Source organism: Heloderma suspectum, chromosome 7 (genome assembly GCF_057233095.1).
Source record: "Heloderma suspectum isolate Gila_16-S chromosome 7, 16-S_ref, whole genome shotgun sequence".
NCBI lineage: Eukaryota > Metazoa > Chordata > Lepidosauria > Squamata > Helodermatidae > Heloderma > Heloderma suspectum.
The window spans coordinates 44,981,790-45,005,491 of NC_139464.1; the positions used below are offsets into that span (position 1 = coordinate 44,981,790).

Sequence of the window (23,702 nt, forward strand, 5' to 3'; positions counted from 1 at the left end):
ATTCAGGAGTTTTTCCTCTTATAGTAATTCTAATAATTCTGGAGAGGGAAAGAAGGAAGACGTTATTACTCTTCTGATTTAATTGCCCATGAGTGCTGTAAATTTGCATTCTCATTATCGTGATCCATTAGCCTTGGTGGAGTATATGTTATACTTTCAGCCTCCTGTACTCCATGCTATGCACCATGTCCTAAGTTAGAAATAAGAGAAGCTTGTATTAATTTTATCATTTTTGAGATGTGTATTTTGAGGCATTAAGAAGTAATATGATAAGCAAATTGATACAACAAATCCATAACAGCCTTGAGTGGAAGTCCCAGTCCATGATTTCAAACTGTCTGATAGCAATTATTTATGTTATATATGCACTATTTATTTTGGCATGTTTCAGAACCGATTGGATATCACAGGGGTCCCCAACCTTTTTGAGTTGGTGGGCACGATTAGAATTTTGAGAGAATGTCATGGGTGCTCTCACAAAATGGCTGCCAGAATGGGGAAGGTTTTGTCTGTTCACAAAATGGTTGTCATGGCAGGCATGGCCAGTCACAAAACACCTGTTTCCCAGAAGGCAGACTGGTGGGACTAAAAGAAGTGTAACTTATCCATGAACAAGGCAGAGATGGGATCTGAGTTCCAAAACAGAAAAACACTCTTTTGAACCCAAAGTTTTCTGCTTCAACCTCCATTTCTCAGAAGGCAAGCTGATTAAGCTGTCCTCCACCACCCCCATTTTTCTTTTCTAAGAATGCCTCTGGGGCCCACGCAACATTCTTGGAAATAAAGATGGTGCTGTAGGCTGGCGCTTTGTTTTGCAGCATGCCAGCCATTCCATCCAAAAAAAAATGTAATACTTTTTTTAAAAATCGGAAGGGGCAGGGTCTCAAGAGAGGTGTCCATAGGCACCACATGGGGACCCCAGGGATGTTGCATTGTGCTCTGACCTTAGCAATGCATGGGGAGGGGAGCCAGAAAAGCTTTGGCCTCTTGAGTTCGCTGAGTTGGGGAGTAGTGCTTGCATTTTGCTCCCAGCCTCACCTGACTGGGCTTCTCCTCCTGGCAGCTTTCCCCAACATGCTGCCCTCCAGATATTTTGGACAACAACTCCCATTAGCCCCAGACAGCATGGCCAATGGTCAGGAACACTGGGAGTTGTTGTCCGAAACATCTGAAGGGCACCAGGTTGGGTAAGATTGCCTGGAGCATATATTCTCAGTTTGCATGCTTTCCCTTTTCATCTGCTCTCCCATCCTCCACTGCCCTGCAGCTGGGTCATCTCTTGGCAAGGGCCTTGTTCCTCCCACCCACATTTGCCCTACCTCATCCATCAAATCTGATGGGCCTTTTGCTAGTTTGAAGTGAAAACAGACAATAGAGCAGCAGCTGATTCTACAATGGTTATTCGGTTTCAGGCTTCAGAATACAAGTGTATCCCTATGACATTGAAATTAATTTTATAGTGACTAGGTGGCTTTATTCAAATCAGGGCCCAAGCACAGAGATGGCGTGTACCCTTTACCAGGTCCTAGAGAGTCAGGACCTCTAGGCAGCCCAGTCTGCAATACCATTACCACAGGGAGAAAATTGAGGCTAAATTCTAGGTCACGCTTGAACATATTCATAGAGACCGATTTCCTTGTGTCTGTGTTCCTGTTGTCCAGATCTTGTGAGATTTGGTGAAGCCAATCGAAAGCTATGTTAGAGGAGAACAAGCAACATTCAGAAGAGCTAGTTGCTGCCCCAGGGCAGGCCCTTCTCTACAACAAAGAGAGTGTGCTTGTGCAGTTAAACTAGCTTAACTGCAGCTTAACCACAGCTTAACTGCAGTTTAAGAGACAGAGTTGTGTCGCTTTTGTGACATGCTTTCTCAAGAACTACCAGTCCCAGAATTCTCTGTGCATACGCAGATGGGAATGATAGCCAGTGGAAGGGACAAAACACTTTAATAATCAGACCATCCATTAGTGTGTAATACCTTTATTAGGCCAACCAAAAGAGCAAGCTTTCTAGATCTCCAGATCTCTTCATCAAGCAAGATGTTACAAAAAGCAGGTTTGGCAGGAACGGGGGAATGGGGAGAAAAATGAAAGTGACAGTTCAGTTCATTTTATTATGAGGTCACAGACCCATTAAAAGAAACAAGCCATAAATCATAATCATTGAAAAAAACTTAACACATAATCATTAATTCATTACACAACAAGCAGAGGAATATTAAAACATACACATACTCTAGGTGATACAAAAGATGAAAACATGGCATTCAAGTTACAAATAGGATGAAGAAATCATCTTACGAGACCTTTGAATGGAGAAGAGGAACTTAGCCACTAACTCTGTTGTTGACTTGTTTGGACTAGCCAATAAATGTTCCAAATACCATCCCAATGTCCTTCCAGGGCATTTCCTCATAATAGGGCAAAGTAGCCTATTATGTTCCTCCCTATGAAGGCTATATTCGACAAAAAATGACCTAAAGTTTCAACTACTCCATCTCTGCAGAAACAATCCTCATATGGGACACCCTGGTAGCGCCCTTCCAACACTGCAGAAGGGAGCCAGTTAAATCTAGCCCTAGAGAACACATGGCGATACTTCGGAATAGTCAAATTATCCACATCTCTGGCATATCTAGGGAATTCAAAAGTTAGGCCAAAGTGTATTGGAAAGCAAGATCTGCGAGCATTTGCTATAGAATATTGAAAATCAATATCCTTGATCCTTTGTTCTAAAATAGATTTTACAACATAATAATCTCGTGTGCAGAGGAAATCCACAGAAAGGCCTGATAACTGCAGTTTAATGGTAAAACTTTTGAACCATGAAGTGGTAAAAACATCTTTTTGTAAAAGATAAAGGTAACTGACTTGATGGTGAAATCACAGCACCTGCATGTTCAAAGTCCCAAGCTGAAAGGGGGGAGGAAGGATCTTGCAGGCATTCAAATTAGGCTCTGCAGGTCATGTGATAGTTACAAGACTGATCTTTTGGTGGGCCTAATAAAGGTATTACGCTTATATGGACTGTGCAGTTTTTCTTACAGTCAGCATGGCTATCTTTGTTGTTTTTAAATAAACAGGGACATTGATTCTAGGGAAAGTCAGAGCCAGGGATGCTGGTAGGATTTATATGCCCAAAACATACCAAATGGATGTCTGTTTCACAAGTAACCTATCTTTCTAAAAACTTCCCTTCCGAAATGTTGCATCTGAAAAAAGTAAAGTCTGCTTTTTGAAAAGAATATGCATTAAATTCACAACAACAAAAATAATTGCAACTAATTTTCAGTGACGTGCTTAGCCTTACGGGTTTTTTGCATGCTGCCAGTGATGGGCAGAAGCTGAAAGATGTTTCAGCACGCTAGCATTTATCAAAAATGGCATGCGTTCTACTATGAGGCGTTCTACTATGGGGCGTTCTACTATGGATCTAGCCACCTAGCTATTTTGTCTATCAAATGTGAACTTGCAAGAGAACTTGATTTTGGGGAGATAATTAATAATTTTACAATGAAAAAGGTGAGAAAAATGAAGGTTTGAAGTGAATTTGTTTATAAAATGTTTTGCAGCCATGTTTTGCAGCCTTTAGAATAAAAATATATAAAAGATTGAAAGGATGATATTTATTAGGGCCAACCAAAAAGTCACAAAATAATCAGCAAGTATTGTAAGACTCTTCTTCAAGTTGGATGTTTTGATCAACAAAAATAGCAAACAACTGTGGTGTTTGAAAGCATGGTAGAAATGTGTAATGGTATAATTTCAGAAATGTAGAGCGTGTAATTTCAGATTTTTTTTTTTCTTTCATGACTCAGATTCATAGAATCATAGAATAGTAGGGTTGGAAGGGGCCTACAAGGCCATCGAGTCCAACCCCCTGCTCAATGCAGGAATCCAAGCCAGAGCATCCTTGACAGATGGCTGTCCAGCCTCGTCTTGAACGCCTCCAGTGTGGGAGAGCCCACCACCTCCCCAGGTCATTGGTTCCATTGTCGTATTGCTCTAACAGTCAGGAAGTTTTTCCTGATGTTCAGCCGGAATCTGGCTTCCTGTAACTTGAGCCCATTATTCCGTGTCCTGCACTCTGGCCTCTGGGATGATCAAGAAGAGATCCTGGCCTTCTTCTCTGTGACAACCTTTCAAGTACTTGAAGAGTGCTATCATATCTCCCCTCAGATATGGTCTTAGTGGTCAGTGTGTGTCAAGGGGGGCATGTTACAAGTTTGTAATGCACCACAACCACCCCCGCCCCATGACACATGACACTCAGGCCCTGCTAGGATTGGTTTTTGATTAGATGGGCTATAATGTTAGATATAATGGACTATATTGTTAGATGGAATCTGCTAAGTAAAGCAGCAGTGGTTATGCCTTTATTATGAGGAAATGATAATTAACCAACAAAGCAGAATGATTGTACAACCGTACTGTAAAAATGTTAAATTGACAAAGAAGTGATTGCTCTTGCAGCATCTGAGTCTTCTTTGAAAATGTAATTGTTAACAGATTAGGCATTCTGATAACTATTTAAATACAGCAGCAGAAGATGCTAACCTAAGAGAATTGTTGAGAAAGTTTCATTATTATGGCACTGAGATCACAGGTCAGCTCTGTAAAACTATGGAAACAGAATATTAACAGATTGCCTAAATCCCATTGCTAATTGAAAATAGGGCTATGCATGGACCCCCCAATCCAACTTGGAGGCTGCTTCAGGGCTTCTGAATTCGGCTCGAGCTGATTCAGGGCCCCCCCAACTTGCTTCAGCCTACAAAGCCAAAGTGGGTTTTGAACATCCGAATCCTGCTTCCACCCCCCACATACATGCCGCCCAGCCTGCAGCTCCTTACCTGGGCCCTTGTTCTGTGAGGGGGGGAGCCCCCGCCACCAGAGGAGCTGCCACGAGCACTGCCAGGGGAGTCGCCACTACCGCCACCGCTACCAGAGGAGCTGGCACTGCTGCTGGGGGAGCCGCTGCCAGGGGAGCTGCTGCTGCTGCCAGTGCCTCCGGAGGAGCTGCTGCTGGGGGAGCCGGCACTGGGGGAGCCGTCTCTGTTGAGGGAACTGCTGCTGCCACCAGCTACTAGGCCCTCTGGACACGCACCGGCAGCTGGCTTGTTGTTCTGGGCGGGGAAGCATTTTTTAAATGGTGACGCCCTGTATTCCCAGAAATACAGGGAGTCACCATTTTAAAGATGGCTCCCCCCCTCCAGAACAACAGCTGTTGGCATGCATTCATAGGACCCAGGTAAGGAGCTGGGGGCTGGCTGGCAGCTGTGGCAGCAGCGTGGCAGCTGGGCTTCCGGTTCGCAGCGAAGCGCACTGAAGCACTTCGGAGCGACCCGCTTTGCTTCGGAACGACCCGCTTTGCTTCGGATTACTCCGGGGCCCCTCCACCTCGCTACGGAGGTGTCCCGAAGTGTCCCTCTTCAACTTGGAGTTTGGGCTTCAAGCCGAAGCAGTGCACAGCCCTACTGAAAAACATACTTTATTCTCTTGGTGGCAAATACATATCGTTTGCAGATAACTATTTACAGTATAATATCTTATCAAGCCATTGCAGAAATACAAGTAGCTAAATCCTTCTTTCTTTGCAATGCTCAATGTCTCCTGTTTTTTCCCTCCTGCTCTCGTTTCTTAGGGCACAGTCCTGTGGGGATAGTTGGCCACCTCCAAACTTGGAGGTGACTGACTATCCATTGCAGGGTGGGTGGAGCATGGAGGGAATCTTCTCCACGCTCCGACCGCCCTGCATTTGCAACTAGATGGCCGATTTTGGCTGTCTCATTGGGGCACCTCGGAGCAGTGGGGGAGGCCAGGCAGCGCATAGGAAGTGTCATTATTATGCTTCCATAGTCCCCTCCCCACCCCCAGGAGCACCCCATTTTCGGCTGCTCCGCACTGCTCTTCCAAATGTGGAGCCAGGGACAAACTGCACCTGCTGGGAAGGGGAGGGGAGTTGGATTTCTGAGAACGGAGGTTGGACTGCTGGCTCCAAGCTTGGTTCCCATAAACGGAAAAATCCTATGGCGGTTTAGATGCTGTCTCACGGCCATAGGATTGTGCCCTTAGTTGTCTAATTTAAATGCATTTAACATAGCAGCTTGACATGAAAAGTGTCTTTTCTCAGTATCCTTGCAGATTGTTACGATTCTAGCAAAATGCTCTTGCCATATAACTAAACAGAAAAAACAGAAGTACAACAGGTGTAGGAGACAACTTTATTAATACCAGTTTTATTAATAGTCCCGACACACTTTGTGCAAATCGCTCTTCGGTCGGAGACTCCACTGTAATTTCTTAGATTGGTTGTTCCAAAAGGAGCCACTAATGGCCAAACTAGATGCTTGTCTCTCACATGGTTTGCCCTTGCATAACTGATTTAAAAAAAAAACACCAGTACAGGGAGAGCCAGATTGGCATCGAGACGGGGGGAGGGGAGCTTTACACCTTTACACTTTTACCATTGCAAATAACTGGCACAGGCATGAGGCTCTTGTGCCTGGGACAGTTGTGGGGAGGGGGACTTTGTGGCGTTGGCCCCATCGTTGTCACATCTAGTTGGATTCTTGCTAATTACTTCTACAATGGTAACTACCATTGCATGTTCCAATGACATTAACAATTGTGCCTTCTGCACCTGGACGTCTTTGTTTGGTGTTTTTTTGCTGCTTTGTGGTGCTGCCGTTTAGGTGTCTTCCGGGTATATATATGTAAATATATATATTTACAGAGCAGGCATCAGCATCTGATTTGGGCAGCTGCCAGGGCCCCTGTACTATGGCAGGGCCCACCACAGATGCCCACCCTGACCCACTCTTTAAAGGAAATTTTGCAGACCAGGGCTGCCATTTTAATTTCCCACAGTGCCCTGGAGTGACACGGCATTAGAGGCAATTAAATGGTGGTTAAACTCAGCTGCTTGGCACTGCTCAGATGGCCGCGGCTCCTGCCTGATGCTGCCTGTCATTGTCCTCTGCTTCCTGCCACTACCACCTGCTGAGCCCACCAGAGCTTACTAATGGAAGGCCCACAGAGGGGTCTTTGCCCATGGCCCCTTCAAAACTGGAGCCAGACCTGTATTTTTACCAGCCTGATACTAAAGATCTGCAGAGCTCTGCCGGCACACAATCGCTGTGTGCTGATCTGACCACAGAGGGATCCTGCGCAAGGCTAGTGAGGAGATGGTTGCTTCTATTATGCTCCAGTACCTTTGAAAATATGTATTACCATTTACAAGTAGACAGTGGCAGCTCATGAGGCAGTTCTCTGGACAGCTACCCATGTCTGCTGCTGAATGTGGTGGTGGACCCAGCACCCTTATTGGAGGGCTTTGCAAGGTGGCATCAGAAGCCTGAGGACTCTTAGCTCAGCACCGTGCAGGGTTGCACCTGCCGAATGGCTAGCAGTGCCCAGTGCAGGTGCAGGCCATGACATCATTGATCTACACCAGGCGGTGCCAGTTACTCAGCTGCATTCCTGCAGGGTACTGAGTTACAAGGCCCCATGCCTCTGTGACGGATGTTGGTAGCCTCACAAGCTGCTAGTACATACCAACCAATACATTTGTGCAGACAGACATTTGTGGCCAAAATGCTTATCCAGCCATGCTCTGTCTATATCCATATCTATGCTAGGTGAACATTGTGGTTATGACTTTTCCCCATATAGTGATACCCCAGCTGCACTAATGCAGATTTCTGTGAGCTTTCAATGACAGTGGAATGCACAACTTAATCGTTGCACGCTCCCCTAAAACCTTTTTTGCTGGTGTGACATCAAAGGATTGGTCTTTACAAACTACATGAGCAGGTATAATGGTAAAAGGAATACACATATACAGCCAGTTCACACACATATATACTGGTAATAAGTATTGGTGCTGTAGGTTGATGTGTGCATTGCAGCCAAAAAGAGGACTTGTTTTAGTTTTCTGTGTCTAATGACCAATATATTTTCCACATCAGACTGGACCAGTACCATATTGTGCCTTTGTCTGTAGTCAGTATGAAATCTTTCCGCAGAAGAATCTGTGTACCCCATGACCTTAGCCTCCATCATATGACAAACAATAAAACAGAGACTCTTGTTTTACAACAACAGCACAATCCTATATATGCCTATTCAGAAGTCTCACTGAGTTCAGTAGGATTTACTCCCAGGTAAGTGTTTATAGGATTGCACCCTAAGTGAATAAAGGCTCATAATGTGATGCTGAGCAAGCCAAATGCCTCTTTTGTTAGGGTCTGATGACATAATCTGCCAAATAACTGTGAAATGCTAACTTCAATATTCATTTCCCTATGGTTAGTTTGCATTTCAGGATGCTATCAATTTGCAGGTTTTTTTACACATTTTTACCACATTTTTTCATCTTTGCCAAATTCTGCAGACACGCTAGCAAACTATATGCAGTTTTGCAAACTAGAGATATTTTTTTACATTTATATACAATGTTGTTATTCTCACTTTAAGTCAGTTATTTCCTGTGATTTATTTTCCCAGGGAGCATGGATATAATCTGCCTCATTTTCTTGGTCATAAAGCAACCATCATTACAGATGGTATTTTTCGTTACACCCGTACATGCATGTTCTTTTTCTTTATACCCATTTTGAGAGCAATCCTATGGCTCCCAAATGGTGTCTGGAGACCAATAGGGTGCTGCAAATGCCTTCCTCTGCAGCCATAGGCAGAGCTACAACAATGGAGGAAGAGATCCATTTGTGGATCTCCAGTGCCCAGCCACCACAGAGAGTTCTGCAGCGGCTCCTCAGAATCATGGCAGAACAGCGAGGCAGCTATGTGATGGCGGGGTGGAGGTGGAGCGCTGAGGCTTTCTTTTTACAAAGCAGGGACAGGGGAATCTCCCCAGCTGCCTGTGAGTAGGCCCCCTTTCTAGCAGCTATGTTTGTTGGGAAACAAGCAGGAAGTTCACAAATGTAGGACAGCTGCATGTTCCACGTTTCTAAATTAAGGAATTCCAAAATACCACACTTCTGGTTTAAAAAAAAAATTCTTAGAAAAGTGGCATGTGCAGGCAAGTTACACTCACCAGCGCACATGCCCAGAATGGAGAAAGTGGGAGGAGTACAGAGCAATGAGAGGGGAAATGGGAAATGACATCTGGATACATTCTATCGTGGACTACCCACCTTATGTGAAGGGGAAGTCCCATCACGGCCACTGAGAAAAAGGGGCTTGGTGTTGATCGTGGGTTGCAAAACCACAGCCAACAAAACCCGTTAGAGATACTGCCTAACCACCAAAAAGGGGGTCTGTGTGGAAAAACCCATAGTTTATTGTTTTAAGTTCATTTTAAGGCTGAATAGATTTCTTATGCTTTCATTTGGCATAATGGATTAACTAGATATTCACAAGGTATTTTATTTTGTAATGTTGTCCTGCTTCATTTTGTGTTTGTGGTCTTTTTAGTGATATTTCTACCCTTGTGAGAATTTGAACTATAAATGTTGTTACATTTTAAAGTGTGTATTATCATTCAATATTCAGGTGCTTGGTTTTCCTTATTATAGTTGTACATTTTGTGGAGATTTATTATATATTGTTGACATAATTAAATTAACAGTGCAATCCTATATAGTACCTGGGTTTTATTTCTGAGCTGACATGCATGGGATTGTCCTGCAAGTAATTTTTTTGGATTTTACTCCTGATGAAGAGCACGTTGTTTGAAATGTGTCAGATGTTTGTTTTTGGACTATCAATATTTTATGGATGGTATATAAATTAATTAGAAAATATCACTAGTTTTGATCATAACTTATGAAGTTATGCTTGGAAGATAAAATTTTGGAAGTTTTAATAACATTTTTGTCATATCGGGGGGGGGGGCTCTGAAATCTTGGCCCAGTTTTGTATCACACAAAAATTGCCTTTCCCAAAGTACCTCAGCAGACCAAAAAAATCAGTAAAGAAGAATTCATCTTGTTCCCAGTGTACAAAGGAACAGAATAAGAGAGTAGCTAGAAAAGATGACAGTGAATTGTGAATAACTAGGGAGAGAAATGAGGCAGCTGCACCTCATTAGATGAAGCATGTGGACTATAATATAAAGTCTTTCAGAATGTGAAGACAAAATTAATCCAGGTTCCTGAGAGGGCAAGTTTCTCCATATTAGGATAGGGCAAATGGCTTGCATTTCAGACATTGGACTTCCAAGTCAGACAAAAGGGAGAATGTACATTCTGAAATCTCCTGTTTCAGATGTGAAAAGGTAAAAGGTGACTAACTCAAGCCTGCAGAAAGAGATGGTATCAAATAGGAACTGACTCTAGATAGCCTGGTCAGGTTCACTACCTAATCTGTACCATTGTTCCCCCTTGTCCATTTAGGGCTGGGAGGCATAGTTTTTAGAGACTAGAAGCTTGGGCTGACATTTTAGCCTGTGAATAGTGTATTGCATTAACCAGCATATTCCCCACAATCGCTGGCTTTTATTGTGCAAAAGGTTAGCTTGTTCAATGCATCGTGGCTGTGAAATCCATCATGCGGTGAATCCTTTCCAAAAATCAAATTTCCCTTCATTCCCATCACCTAATGATGCCTCACCCCTTATGCAATCATCAGTGGGAGCACTTCTGAGGGCTCCACACGCTCCTCAGCTTTGCCTCAGGAGCATTTCATTTGCAGTAGAGCATTTAGTGTTGCAGCAGCCATCTGTGGAACACTTTACTAATTGACGTTAAACTGGTCTTCACAGTTCTGCTGTTCAGACATCTTCTTAAAACTCATCTGTTCATACAGGCTTTCCCTGAAATGTGACCCAGTCAGCTATGGTCTTCCAGCCCTAGAAACTAGGATAAAGTATAAGAAGCCGTGACTGAAAAGTTGGTTGCACGCTGGCAGAGCTTTTCTACACAATACTGTTAATTCACTGTATGTACTTTTGGTTTCGTTGAAGAATTGAGATCCGAGCTTTACACAAAGAGCTTTTCTTTTCCTGCTTTTCCACTACATAACCTCTACGTGTCACTCTGCTATAGCGGAATAACACAATTACACAAGTAGGAAAATAGGTTTTCTTTCTCTTTCAGAAATAATAACTAATTTTCCCCACTCTAAAAACCCCTGGGAAAGTGCTCTTAAAAAACAGAAGTGCAACTGGAAGGTCACAACATTTTCTAAAGAGCCTGTTAACAACCATCACTAAGGAAAGACGAGGGCACAATAAATGCCTTGGGTAGAAAAGTTTAGTCTGAAATTGACATCCTTTGTTCCCTCATTTTTTGTAGAGAACCCAGACGACATGGAATTGCAGCACCAGCACTCCAGTGTGGCCTGGCAAAGTGCTATGGAGGCTTTTCAGAACTACTATGCCTTTCATTAGAAGTTTCCTGCCTGCAGATTCTGCCCATTTTGTTGTTTTCTGTTGCACATGCAAGAACATTACTGATAATTACTGATAATGAAGAACAACATGATAATTGCCCCTTGAAGAGCCCCTCTTAATCACCCCTTAATGTCAGTCCCTGTTCCCACAGGGTGGGGTGGAGGCTTTAATTACCTATTTTTCATATTTTAATAGTAAAATGGTGCTATTTCACTATAAAATAAAGTAAATAATAATGAGAGGAAAGCAGTAATCAGTGCGTGTATACACACACACACACACACACTGAAAAGGAACTGTCATTAAGAGCTAATTAACAGGCTATTCATCAGTAATTCCCAATCTACTCTTAGGAGGAAGTAATAAAATGTACAGAACCAGCAGGGAGGGAGTCTTAATGTTGCAGGAGACCTTTGTGAATATACTTGTGAGTAAACATTATAGAAGGATCTTAGCCCTAGGGAAGGGCATTACTGGATAATATAGCACTTTATCAAGTGCTGTGTGAATCACTGGTTTAATTCTGCTTCTAGCTGATTGCAGAAAAGCAATGCTTCAGCAGCACTAAATTGCCCTAGAGTGAAAACAGCCATTGAGAAAGATGTTTTCTTAAGACAAGAGATTTATATTGTTTTGCATTCTCCTCTTCTGCAAGTGGTACATTGTTCCAGAACAGTTTTGTGGCACCTGTTTCTTAAGGAAAAAAATAGGACATTTAAATAGTATTCTAGTCCACGACCTGCCATAGACCCTTGTAAAACAAGGGTCTGTATGTGTTTCAGAGCCTTATAGGATCACATTTAACGTGGGTAGACATGCCCATTCTGGTGCCTGAATTCTGTAGCTGCCATTTTCCAAGATGGGCGACACACAGTTGGTGATATGCAACAACTCATGAACAAATGCGCGCAAGAAGCTCATTTTGGTGTCAAAATAGAGAGGCAGTCAACATGGATGGAAGAACTATTACTAGTGACTGTTACCGCCTATATGGTCTAGTAGATAGAATGCCATAGTAGGAGCAGAAAGACATGGCTTCAAATCCCTATTCAGTTATGACGTTATCACCAGATACACTTCAGACAATCACCAACCTAAGTCCGAAGGATTAATTAATTAATTAATTAAATTACTTGTTTAATTAAACAATTAAGGATTGTTCTGAGGTAGCAGGGAATATGTATACCACCTTGATTTTTTTGGAGATATGGTGGAATAAGAATTTAGTAAATAAATATTTATTTAATAACATTGAATCAGAGATTACAGTAAAACAATAGCTTACATTTTTGACTGATAAATGTGAGTACATTTTTTTAATTTTTAATATACATTATATTAAAATGTTATTTAAGATGCATTGTGCCACAGCTTTTCACACTTGCATAAAGTGCAGCAAATAACTGAGAACTCCAGACCATGCTAGCCTCAAAGCAAATGCAGTCCAAGGTCTTAAGAGCGTGCTCCTGTCAGAAAGCTCTTAGCAACCTTTCCCAAGCCTTTTTCACATGGTTTTGCAACCCTAATCCTGGGCTTCACACATGGACTATGCCTCTGTTCAGTGGGCTCCCATCAGCTCTCAAACTCAAAGTTATTTATTTATTTCATTTCTAGACCGCCCAATAGCCGAAGCTCTCTAGTGGTTCACATATTTCTCATGCCAAATTTAAACTTTGACTTTTACAAACCACCACCCCACACCCTGTCCTGGTCAGATGGGTGTGACATATTTCAGGAGCTTGGAGTAACTGCCAGCTATCGTTCATGCTATCAGAATCATGATGTTGCTACACATCATCATGCCCCATGCTATACAAAGGTTTAGAAAGAGAGACAGCATACCAGTAGTGCAGGTTTTCACTGTAACACTATGCAGAAAGTAGAAAGGAAAAATGAAAGTGAGATATGACTGCAGTTCTCTAGAACATATTCTGTATTGTGTCCTGAAAAATTTGTTTTAATGTGTATGTTTCTGGATCTAGATGCTAATGTTTTACCGAATGAACAATGCTAATGCACACTCTCTCATCCTCTCTCTCCAATTTGGTGAGTAAAGGACTGAAAGTGAAAGGGTTTCTGTCAATAGAGCTGTGGCTCAGGTAAGAAAAACATTGCTTTACAATTCTGTGCAACATTGCCAAGTGCCTGCTCCTTTACATGATTTGAAGTGCTGAGAGACAATGCAGCAAGCTGCTCTTCTGGTGCCTTTGCCCACCCTGCTTACATGCTTGCTTTGGGGCAAAATTAGTCAGAAACAGCATGGGGGGAGGTGTGGGGAGACAATGATGGTTGTGACAGTGGGAGGGATTTCTTGGCAGAAATCCACTTTGTTTATTTTGAGTATTTATACCCTGGCTACTGAAGTCCTTGAGATGGCTTGCTGTAGTTATTATACATTACACTAAAATCTTAAAATATTTATTTTACATTATATTAAAATAGACAAGAGATAATCAGAGACAGGCAAAAGTGTATGTAGTTATCATCTTAGTCCTTGGACGTGCCAACTGCCACCACTCCGTTGTTGAATCTCTGTGCCACAGCTTGTCTCACAAGACGTTATCTCAACCAAGGGGGTCTCTACATGGAAACGGAATGAGAAGCGCTTCCAATATTATCCAGATATTCATGAAATCGCTTTTGGTCTATCCCAGACACACGAAGCAAAAATGTGGAGTAAGCACTACCTTAAAACCCTCTTTTCACAGGTCAAACTGCACTTTAACCCACCTTACTTTGCGGTTGGAGTCCCGCTGATAGAAGTGAACGTCATCAACCCCATAGATGCTGCTCAGCCAATGAGAGGCTTTCTCCCACCCCTCTCCATGCTCCACTGCTCAGGGCAGTTTAATGGAAGAGATGAGTAATGTCGAATTGTTTACTCTACACCTCTCCCCCTCACATCCACCAACTGTGAACCGGCAATATTGAAGCCTGGGGACAGACCCAAAGGGTGGGCAGACAGGAGGCCCCTGCACGGAGAGAAAGGGCTGGAATTGCCCCCCTCTGCTAGCACTTAGGAGTCAGAGGCGGCAGTGGCTGCTGCTGCCTCCACTTCCCCGACCCGAACTAAGCCTCGTCCTCCCCACAAACACACAGGAAAATCACACACACGGGGGACTATCTGAAGGGGAGACATGAATGAATCAGCAGCTGCTATCTGTGAATGGAAAAAGCAAACTGCTGCATTACCCTGAAGGGGTAACCCAGCATGATTCTGTGACTGGGGAGCTTTGTTCCCAGCCCTGTCCATGGTCCTTTGCTGTACAGGCCACCCTCTCTCCTTCCCTGCTGGATATTCCTTAGTTGTAGGTGTATCTCACCACTGCAAAGTTTTAGGTGTATCGCAGTAATGCAACTGTGAAATATCATGGTTGCAGGCTCCTGCTACTGGCTGCCCTTTCTCCTTCAGCTCTGTCTACTCTTTATTGTGCACTACATATATATGAGCTTCTCCACTATTGTGAATTGTGAATGAAACAGCACTAGTGCTATTATGAATGGGAAAAGGAGGCTACTTATTGAGAAAGCAACCCTACTGCAAATGGGGAAAAAGAGGGAATGGGGGCGGGGCAGAGGGGCAGCCCCACCCCTTGACCACATCACTTGCTGGTCACAACCAAGTCACAGAGGCATGCCCAGGATTTAATGCAGGTTGACAGAGCACACTGCTGCAGAACCACTCCGGAACCACATTTCTGTAAATGCGCTTTTTTGGGACGGATGCTGCAGGATGGAGGCAGATTGGCAACAGTATCATCTGTCACAGATGACCCCAATGCATTCCACCACTGCATTAAATCAGCCGTGTAGATTGCCCCAAGAGCCAATCTTCATGGAAACATATTCCTGAAATTGACTCTGGTCCATCTATGGCACACGAAGCAAGAAAAGCCGAGTATGCACCACCTAAAACCCAGTTTTTCTTGCTTCATGCGCCAAAGACGATTTCATCATGAAAAATGTCATCAACCCTGTGGGTGCGGCTCAGCTAATGGCCGCTGTCAATGCTCCCCTGTTCAGGAAAGCTTACTGGAAGTGCCAAATTAAGCCCCTGTAGTTTATCCCACACCTCTTCCCTCTCATCCAGCATTGGGGTGAATCCCCCTCCTGTTTCCTTGAGAAAAAGCAAACCTCTGTTAATCCTTCCCAGTCCCAATCCTAAACATAATTGCTACCCAGGAGTAAGTCCCACTGCCCCCTGGGACATTTACTTCCAAGTAAACATCCAATGGGAAAGACAGGATTCAGACAAACTTTATAAATCCCCTGCTTGTGACTGCACAGGAGCTAGATTTACTTCTTACTGGGAAGCGAAACTTACTTCTGAGTAAACATGCACAGGAGGGGAGTGGCTTCATAGAGACTCTTGGAGACTTACTTCTTACTTGGGGGAGTGAAAGTTACTTCCAAATAAACATGGCTAGGGCGCTGTTGGACGCAAGCTTCCTTTCTCACTTTTTTCTCCCCTTCACCAGACCACATTAGTTAGTCTTTTTCTTTCATAAATTCTAGCCTTTGATTAAGTCATTCACAATACATCTCTGGTGCTTTCATTTGCAACCCCACAATGACAGTGTTTCGCCCCTTTGATAGACCGCATTAACCTTCTTCATTCAGAAATACTAGCGTCCCTGGTTCCTTCATTCGCAACCACGATGTTTCGCCCCTTTAACAAAGTGCATTAACCTTCATTCAGAAATACTAACCAGTTTCCCCTGTTGTGTGTGTGATTTTCCCACTTGTGTGTGTGGGGGGACGGATGAAGAGGAAACAAGAGTTTGGGGCAGGGGAAGCAGAGGTGGCAGCAGCAGTACTAATAATGATAATAATAACAGACACTACTGTGGCAGCACCCCTAAGCCCAGGTGAAGTAAGGCTCAGTTCGCCCATCCCTATTTCTGAGTAAGCGTGATTACCCAGCACTCAATGAATTAATATTTAAAGAGAGAGGCAGCGATTGAGCAGTTTTAAGAAAAAGGGCTGGCAAAGGAATTCTCCCAACCCCTCCGGGGACAGGTGCAAGAGGAACTGGGGGAGCAAAGGTGTGTGGCCAGTGTGAAATGATCTGGTATAAGAGTTTGAAACCAAAGGAAATGCTTAAAGTTTAAACTATTTTATAAATTTAAATCACTCTCCTCAAGCATATGATGATTTCAAACTCCTGTATTCCTTCCCTTGCAATATGCTAACACTCTGATTCTCTGCAGTAATCAAGGGCACAATCCTATGCATATTTACACAGGAAAAAAGTCCTGCAACTCCCAGCGGGGCTGAGGAATGTTGGGGACTGTAGGACTCTTTTCTGTCTAAACGTGCATAGGATTGTGCCCTAATTCTGCTTAATGCCATGGAATTGCCTGGGTAGTGGGATGATCTGATGCTCCCATGAAGATGCTCTGAGCTGCAGTCTGCCATCTCCCCTGCTCCTCACAGCTGTTTTGTCCCTTGCACTCAGCTGTACTGGTCAGTCTCTAGACCAGGGTGGCAGAACCTCACGCTTGGGAGCTCACACCAGCCCTCCAGCCATTTTTAATGATGTTGATATAGTTAAGATTTCACAGTTTCCTCCATATGTTTCATTAATAAAATAATCACCATGATAAGCCACACAGCCAGATCACTTCTAACTAGTGCCAAGCGTGTAGCAAAGCAGGAAACGTAACTATTTGTTCTTGCAGATTTATTCTGTAGGTTGGCATATATATGTGTGCCAAGGTTCTATATCGGGAGCTGCATGATTTAATATATTGATGAGCAACGTGAGCAGGAAGGTGAAGAGCAAGCTGGAAAAATTTGTTGGAGTTACAAAATAAATGAAATAGTAATGTCAGGAGCAGAATATAGAGAATTACAAATAGGTCTCACAAAACTACGTGACTGGGCAATACAATGATGAAATTCAGTGTTGATAAGTGCAAAGTAATTTACATTAGAAAAAGTAACCATACATAAAAAATGCTGAGTCTCAAATTTGCTTTTACCATCATGCAAGAAATCTTAGTCCCCATTATAAATAGTTCACTGCAAATGTAAGCTCAGCGTGCAGCAACATTTTTTAAAAAGCATAAAGAAAAAAGCTAACATTATTAGAGTTTTAGGAAGTTGATAGAAAAATATTTCTGAAAATGTAATACCAGTGTATATTCACAGTTGCTTGTAATATAACACAGAATTCCAAATTTTGTCTTTGGATTTTGCAGTTCAGATTTCTACATGTAAAGTTTAATTTTGAAACAATTTCATGGGTCAGCAGCGGCTTAAAAAAAAAATCCTTTAAATCTGCTGCTTAATTATTTATTTATTATTAAGACAAGTTCCCCCTTACATATTTACTTCTACTACACCATTCATGATCTTAGTTATGACATTTTACTTCCCCTTTCCCCAAGTGCTCAGAGTATTATTTAAACCGCCCAACAAACTTGTTAGGCTGAGAACCGATTTGCGTGATTGTGGTGTGGTTAACAAATTACCCTCATTGGCATGGCTTGCCGTGTTGTCCTGGGCAGCATGGCTTGGTTGAGGGGCAGCAACCCTCAAATAACCCATGGCTGTTGTTGGGTTATTTGAGAGTTGCTGCCCCCCCCCCCAAGCCATGCCGCCTGGGTTCGAATGACATGGCAAAAGGCACCAGCAAGGATAATAAGGGAAATCCAGCCAGCATGCCACCAGAACGCGTGGTGGGAAAATAAGGCTTATTTCCCTCACTGTGATTATGTAAACTGGCCCAGTGACTTGCCCATAGACACCCAATGAGCTTTATAGCTGTGACGGAATTTAAACCCTGTCTTCTTACATCCGTACAAACCCATCAATCTAGCCACTGCATTACACCAGGTATTTGCTACATTTCTAGCAAGTTCAACAAGGAGACATGACAGTGTAAAGGTAGACAGCGGCACTGTGACTCTGCCAGTCACAATTTACCCGCTGCCACCACCTCCTCGGGTCCCAGCACCTGAGACTTGGAGGGACTTCTCAGATGCCCCCAAACACACAACCCAATGTTCCTGGCCAGTGAACCACTGGATTTAGCATTGACCCCCAGGGAAAAGAATAACAGCATAAAGTCTTGAGGTAGATAGTTTATTTACAAGTTAAGGGTAAGGGGATTGAAAAGAGTAAGTGAACAAAAAGTACAGAGAAAAACCCGAGGAACAAACCCCCTTTTTGGAAACCCAATACAGCTAAAATAATAAAATCTGCCTGGCCTATTTACTTACTCCAAAATAGGGTCCTTTACATCATAAGTTACAGCAACCTGCACATCTCCACCAAGACCAGGTGGAAACAAAGGACAAAGGGGCCCAAGAACTCACCCTACTTTATGCCACACTGTGCTCTTGCCTGGCCACTTACCTCCCCCCACCCCGCCCGTGGGGAGAAAGATGGCCTGATTCACGCTGCTTCAGCTGGAGCGAATTTGAGGCAGGCCAGGCTAGTTTCACAACCTTGAGCTGCAGATAAGAACTGCAGCCACACTAATGTCCTTGAGATAGTCCGGGCCATCCTCCCTTCTAGGTGTCACAGGATTGCCTCACCAGAAAGGAGAGGAGAGGAAGCACTAAGTTTCTGCAGCTCACAACAGGCTACCGAGAGAGTTTGTTGAAAGTAGTTATTTCTCATTATCAGGAAAGGACTTGATTATAGGAAGATGTATGTTATTTCATCTTAGGAAAGGGGTTGGAGATGATCCATCAATCTCTAACCTTCTGGTCTGTTCCTAAACAATTAGGACCATATTAAGATTTCTTTTGCTGTCCTACATATATGAGATGGTGAAGTGCGAACTGAATATGTCCATTTTAAGCGTTGTGAGTTTTATAGACACACTGTTATGGAGTTGGCCTTTGTTGAATGTTTTCAAATTATAGTTCCAGTATTTAGAAAACCTTTGGCTGCTAGTTAACTACCCATAGCTGGTCAATACATTTCAAACAAAGCATACACCAAAAATTGTTTTAAGTGGATTCAATTTTGGTTTTGTACTAACAAGAATTAGTAAAGGAAAAATCTTTTGATCTACTTGCTTATTTTATTAGAAATGTTCTTGTAACATCACATCACAATATAACTGCATAAAATAAAATGAAAACATTTCTTGTTGTTAAACAGAGCATTGCTAAATATTCTTAGATCTTAATGGTTTAACAGGAAATAGTATTTCCTAAACATTTTTTGTTCTTAGACCTCTAGTCCTAATAGCTTAAAAAGGAGAGATCTCATTATAAGTACTAAATTCCCCATTCAGTTTTTAATAGGCTCTTCAACTGACAGGTACACAGGACTGGTGAGTTTCTAATAAGAAGATCCAAAATCAGCACATACCTATACCTTTTTCTGTAGAAATGACCTCATAGCTTATATTATCTGCTGTCCCATAAATTAGGGCTCACAGTCTTAATTATCTTATTGTTACTAACATTCCTAAGAAATCAGACAAAAAAGGCTTACGTATACACCTGTTAGGCTACAGAAGATAAAGTATACATTTGACCTGAAATAATACAGTCTCACACCTGTTTGTTACCCAAATAACTTTTTGGCCCAAGTAATAAGGCTTGCACTTAGCATTTTCTCTTTGGATACCATTCAGGGCCCAATCTACTTGGAAACACTTTCAGAAGTGTTCAGGTTTTAGCCGGATTGTCACGAAATCAGCTTTGGTCCTTCAGTGGCACAAGAAGCAACAAAAGCAGAGTATGCGCTGCCTAAAAACCTCCTTTAACCGGTCAAACTGCACTTTAAACCGCCTTACTTTGGGGTTGGGTGAGCGAAGTCCCACCACTTCAGCGTCATCAGCCACGTAGATGCTCCTCAGCCAATGAGAGAAGCTTGTTCCCCGCCCTTGTCCATGCTCCCCTGCTCAGGGAAGTTTGCTGGAAGAGATGGCCCTCCTCTTTCATTCTCCTGTGTTTATTTTTTACTTTGGCTCTCAGGCTGCTCTTCTGTGAATTCTTCAATAGGCACTATAGCGCAGTAGTGATATAGCAAAATCGCACTACTGCATGCTCCCACCACTGTCCCCCTCTTTCCGCTCCTGTTTAGATTTCAGTCATCCTGCTTTCAGTCATCCTACTGATTTCCTGCTGATTTAGATTTCAGTCACCCTGTTCATCCTGCTGACCTTTGAAAGAAGAGTCGGGTTAAGTGGGGGGTCTTGTTCTGAGGGAGGGGAAAATCCAGGGTCGCATCTTTTATTTCAGGGAGGCATTTTTCTCCTCACCAGTAGACCATTGCCCTAGTCTACTGGCTGACTCAGGTGGTGCTTGGGAACAAAAAAAAAAAGGAAAGGCATGGAGCGGAGCAGGTGGGTGGGTCTGTGGTGGGACTTCTGAGGGCTCGTTTAGCTGCTTAGCAAGGAGAAGCATGGGAACTGGCTCATCCCACAGCATCAGTCAGTCAAGAGGGTTCTTTAACTGAGCCAAGAAGGCTGAGGGGAGAAGAGGCTTCAGCGCACCTCGGTGACCGCCACCTCAGTCAGGAAGGGACAGGTGGAGAGATCCTCCTCTTGGATGCTTGGAGGCAAGGTACTGCTGTCTCCACTCTCTTACCATACCAAACCCTCTCAATGTTATTAGCTGAAAAAGTAGCCAACCGAGGAAAGGAGCCTCAGGGAGACTCTTGCCTTCTTTTTATTTCCCGCCCTCTTGGATTAGGGGCAAAGGAGTTCCTTTGGCTGGGTTTGTAGGGAAATCTCTCCTTAAGCTGCCTCTCCCCCTTCACTTTGTACAGAGCATAGCTGAGAGCTATATCAATGTGTGTGCAAGGTTTCCTTTGTCCCCAGGCTTAGTCTGTTTTCAGTAGTGGGGTTGAGGCCTGGGCTCTGAAAACTAGTAATGAAGTGCCTCCACTGGCAGTCCACTGGCACTCCACCACTGACAAATTCCAAAAGGGCAGCCCTGTTAGTCTGTTAAAGCATGGGAGTTTTGTGGCACGTTAAGCCTGAAGTCCTATACAGAGTTTCCTGGGAGGAAGCCTAATTGATCTCAGTGTGGCATAGTTATAGCGCTGCTACAGGCTCCCATCCCTGGCCCTCCCCTTTGCTGCTCCTGTTTAGATTCTTCAACAGGCACTATATCGCAGTAGGCGATATAGTGCCTATTGAAAAATCTGAACAGGAGCAGCAAAAGGGAGGGCCAGGGTGGGAGCCTGCAGTAGCACAATTTCACTATATCACTACTGCGCTATAGTGCCTATTGAAGAATACACAGAAGAGCAGCCTGAGAGCCAAAGTAAAAAGTAAACAGAGGAGAATGAAAGGAGAGGACAGTAATGAGTTCCAGAAACAGCACTATTGAGAAATAGCACTCCTGCAAGAAAGCAAGCCTAACTGGCGGGAAAGCAAGCCAAACCTGTCTCCAAAAAAATGCACTACTGCCAATGGGGGTGGGGGAAAGGGATGGCTCCACCCCTTGACCCGTTCACAGCCAGGGCACAGACACACCTCTAGGCATGCCCAGCATGCAGGATTTAATTTGGGGAAATAGGGCACACTGCAGCTGAACCGCGCAGGAGCTGCATTTAAGGAAAAAAGACACACTAAAACGAGTTGGTGAAAACGCACATTTTTGACAGAGAAGCTGTGGGGTTGCTGTGGGGTGGCAACAATGTTATGTGTCGCTAATAGCCCTGAAGTGCTCTTGCTCTGCACTAAATTATCCGTGTAGATTGGGCCCAGGTCATTTTGACAACTATTTTTATGCCCGTTACAGAATGCATTGTGAACCTGCATGTGTCTTTGTGTGTCTTACCTTTAATTCAATTACTTTGTTGTTCAGTCATTAAGTCGTGTCCAACTCTTCGTGACCCCATGGACCATAGCACGCCAGGCCTTCCTGTCCTCCGCTCTCTCCCGGAGTGTGCTCAAGTTCATATTCATTGCATCGGTGATGCTATCTAGCCATCTCATCCTCTGCCATCCCCTTCTCCTTTTGCCTTCAATCTTTCCCAGCATCAGGGTCTTTTCCAGTGACTTTTCTCTTTGCAAATTCAATTACTACTTTATACTTATTTACATTTTAAAATTCTTAATTATTTATCATTAAAATTTTAGCATTTGCATTTTATAAGACATCCTATGTTGTTTTAAGAAGTAGGTTAGGTTAGCAGTTTCTCAGTAGACTTCCCAGCAAGTCCAATAAAGCAAAACCAGCTATTTTCTAAAAATCCAGGACAACATCTACTCCTTACTGTGTTCGTTGAGTCTCACAAATTACTAAAATACAGTCACATAGGTAGCACACCTAGGTTCACGGTCAATGTATGGCCAAGTATCTATATGGATAAAACTTGTTCATTCTTATTTCTGTAGACAAATGAGATCATTAATTTTGACATTCTCACACAAAATATATGCATGCAGGGCTGACCTACACATAGAACACGCTGAACATTTGTCCTGGGAATCAGCCCTGTGGGTGATACTTCTGGTGGTTCTTCACCGTTGCTACCATGCACGTCTTAGAAATCTATTTGACCCCAGCAAGTTATGCTCCGTATACCGTTGGTGCAGCTACATCTCCTAAGGACTTCTATAACTGGTCACACTTTAGGCAAAAGGGCTGAGGTTACAGCAGCAGTGGTGGCTGGTCCAAGGGGGCAATAGGGGAGGGGCATGGAGACATAGGACATAGGGAACTTCCATATATTGAGTCAGACGCTTGCTCGTCTAGGCCAGTGTTGTCAAAAATGGCTGGCAGTGGCTCTCCAGGGCAGGGGTTCCCAATCTTTTTGGATCTGTGGGCACTTTGGGAGTCTGAGAAACTGCTGTGGGCACCACCACAAAAAGGCTCACATGGAGGATGTGAGTAGTTGTATAATGGCTGCTGTGGGAGCCTAGCTAGTCAAAAGACACGAAATTCACAAAAGAAACTTGAGTACAAGCAGAGGAAGGGCCTGAACTCTAAAGCCAATCTACATATTTGACCCCACAGAAGCACAACAGAATACCCATTTAAGCCTGCAATCCTATGCATCTTTGCATGGGACTTACTTCTGAGTAGGTCTACATAGGATTGTTCTGCTCATCCTATCCTCACATGAACACCCTTCCCCAGCCCCAAAAGGAAAGAAAATTTTTTCCCAACCCCAGGCTCAGCCACTCTGTTCCCCTCCTGGCACTCCTACCTCTTCCTCTACCATCAGAGCCCCCACCTGGAAAGGTGTAGCATGTGAGAGAAGAATGAGAGAAGGGGCTGGGAAGGGAGAGAAAAAGAGCAAGGCTAGGAGGAGGAACAAATAGCAAGATAAGGGGGGAGAGGGAGAGAACGATCAAGGCTAGGGACTGAGAGGAGAACCTGATGCCCTAATGATTTTCAAGGTTTTTACTGAAAATAATTTTTTAA

General features: G+C 43.5%; 1 protein-coding gene across 2 annotated transcripts in view; it reads left to right on the forward strand.

Annotated features, from left to right (window-relative positions):
- The window catches only part of GRAP2 (GRB2 related adaptor protein 2), a 74,230-nt gene that overhangs the window by 2,148 nt on the left and 48,380 nt on the right, over window positions 1–23,702 (forward strand). The gene's annotated exons all lie outside the window — the stretch shown is intronic.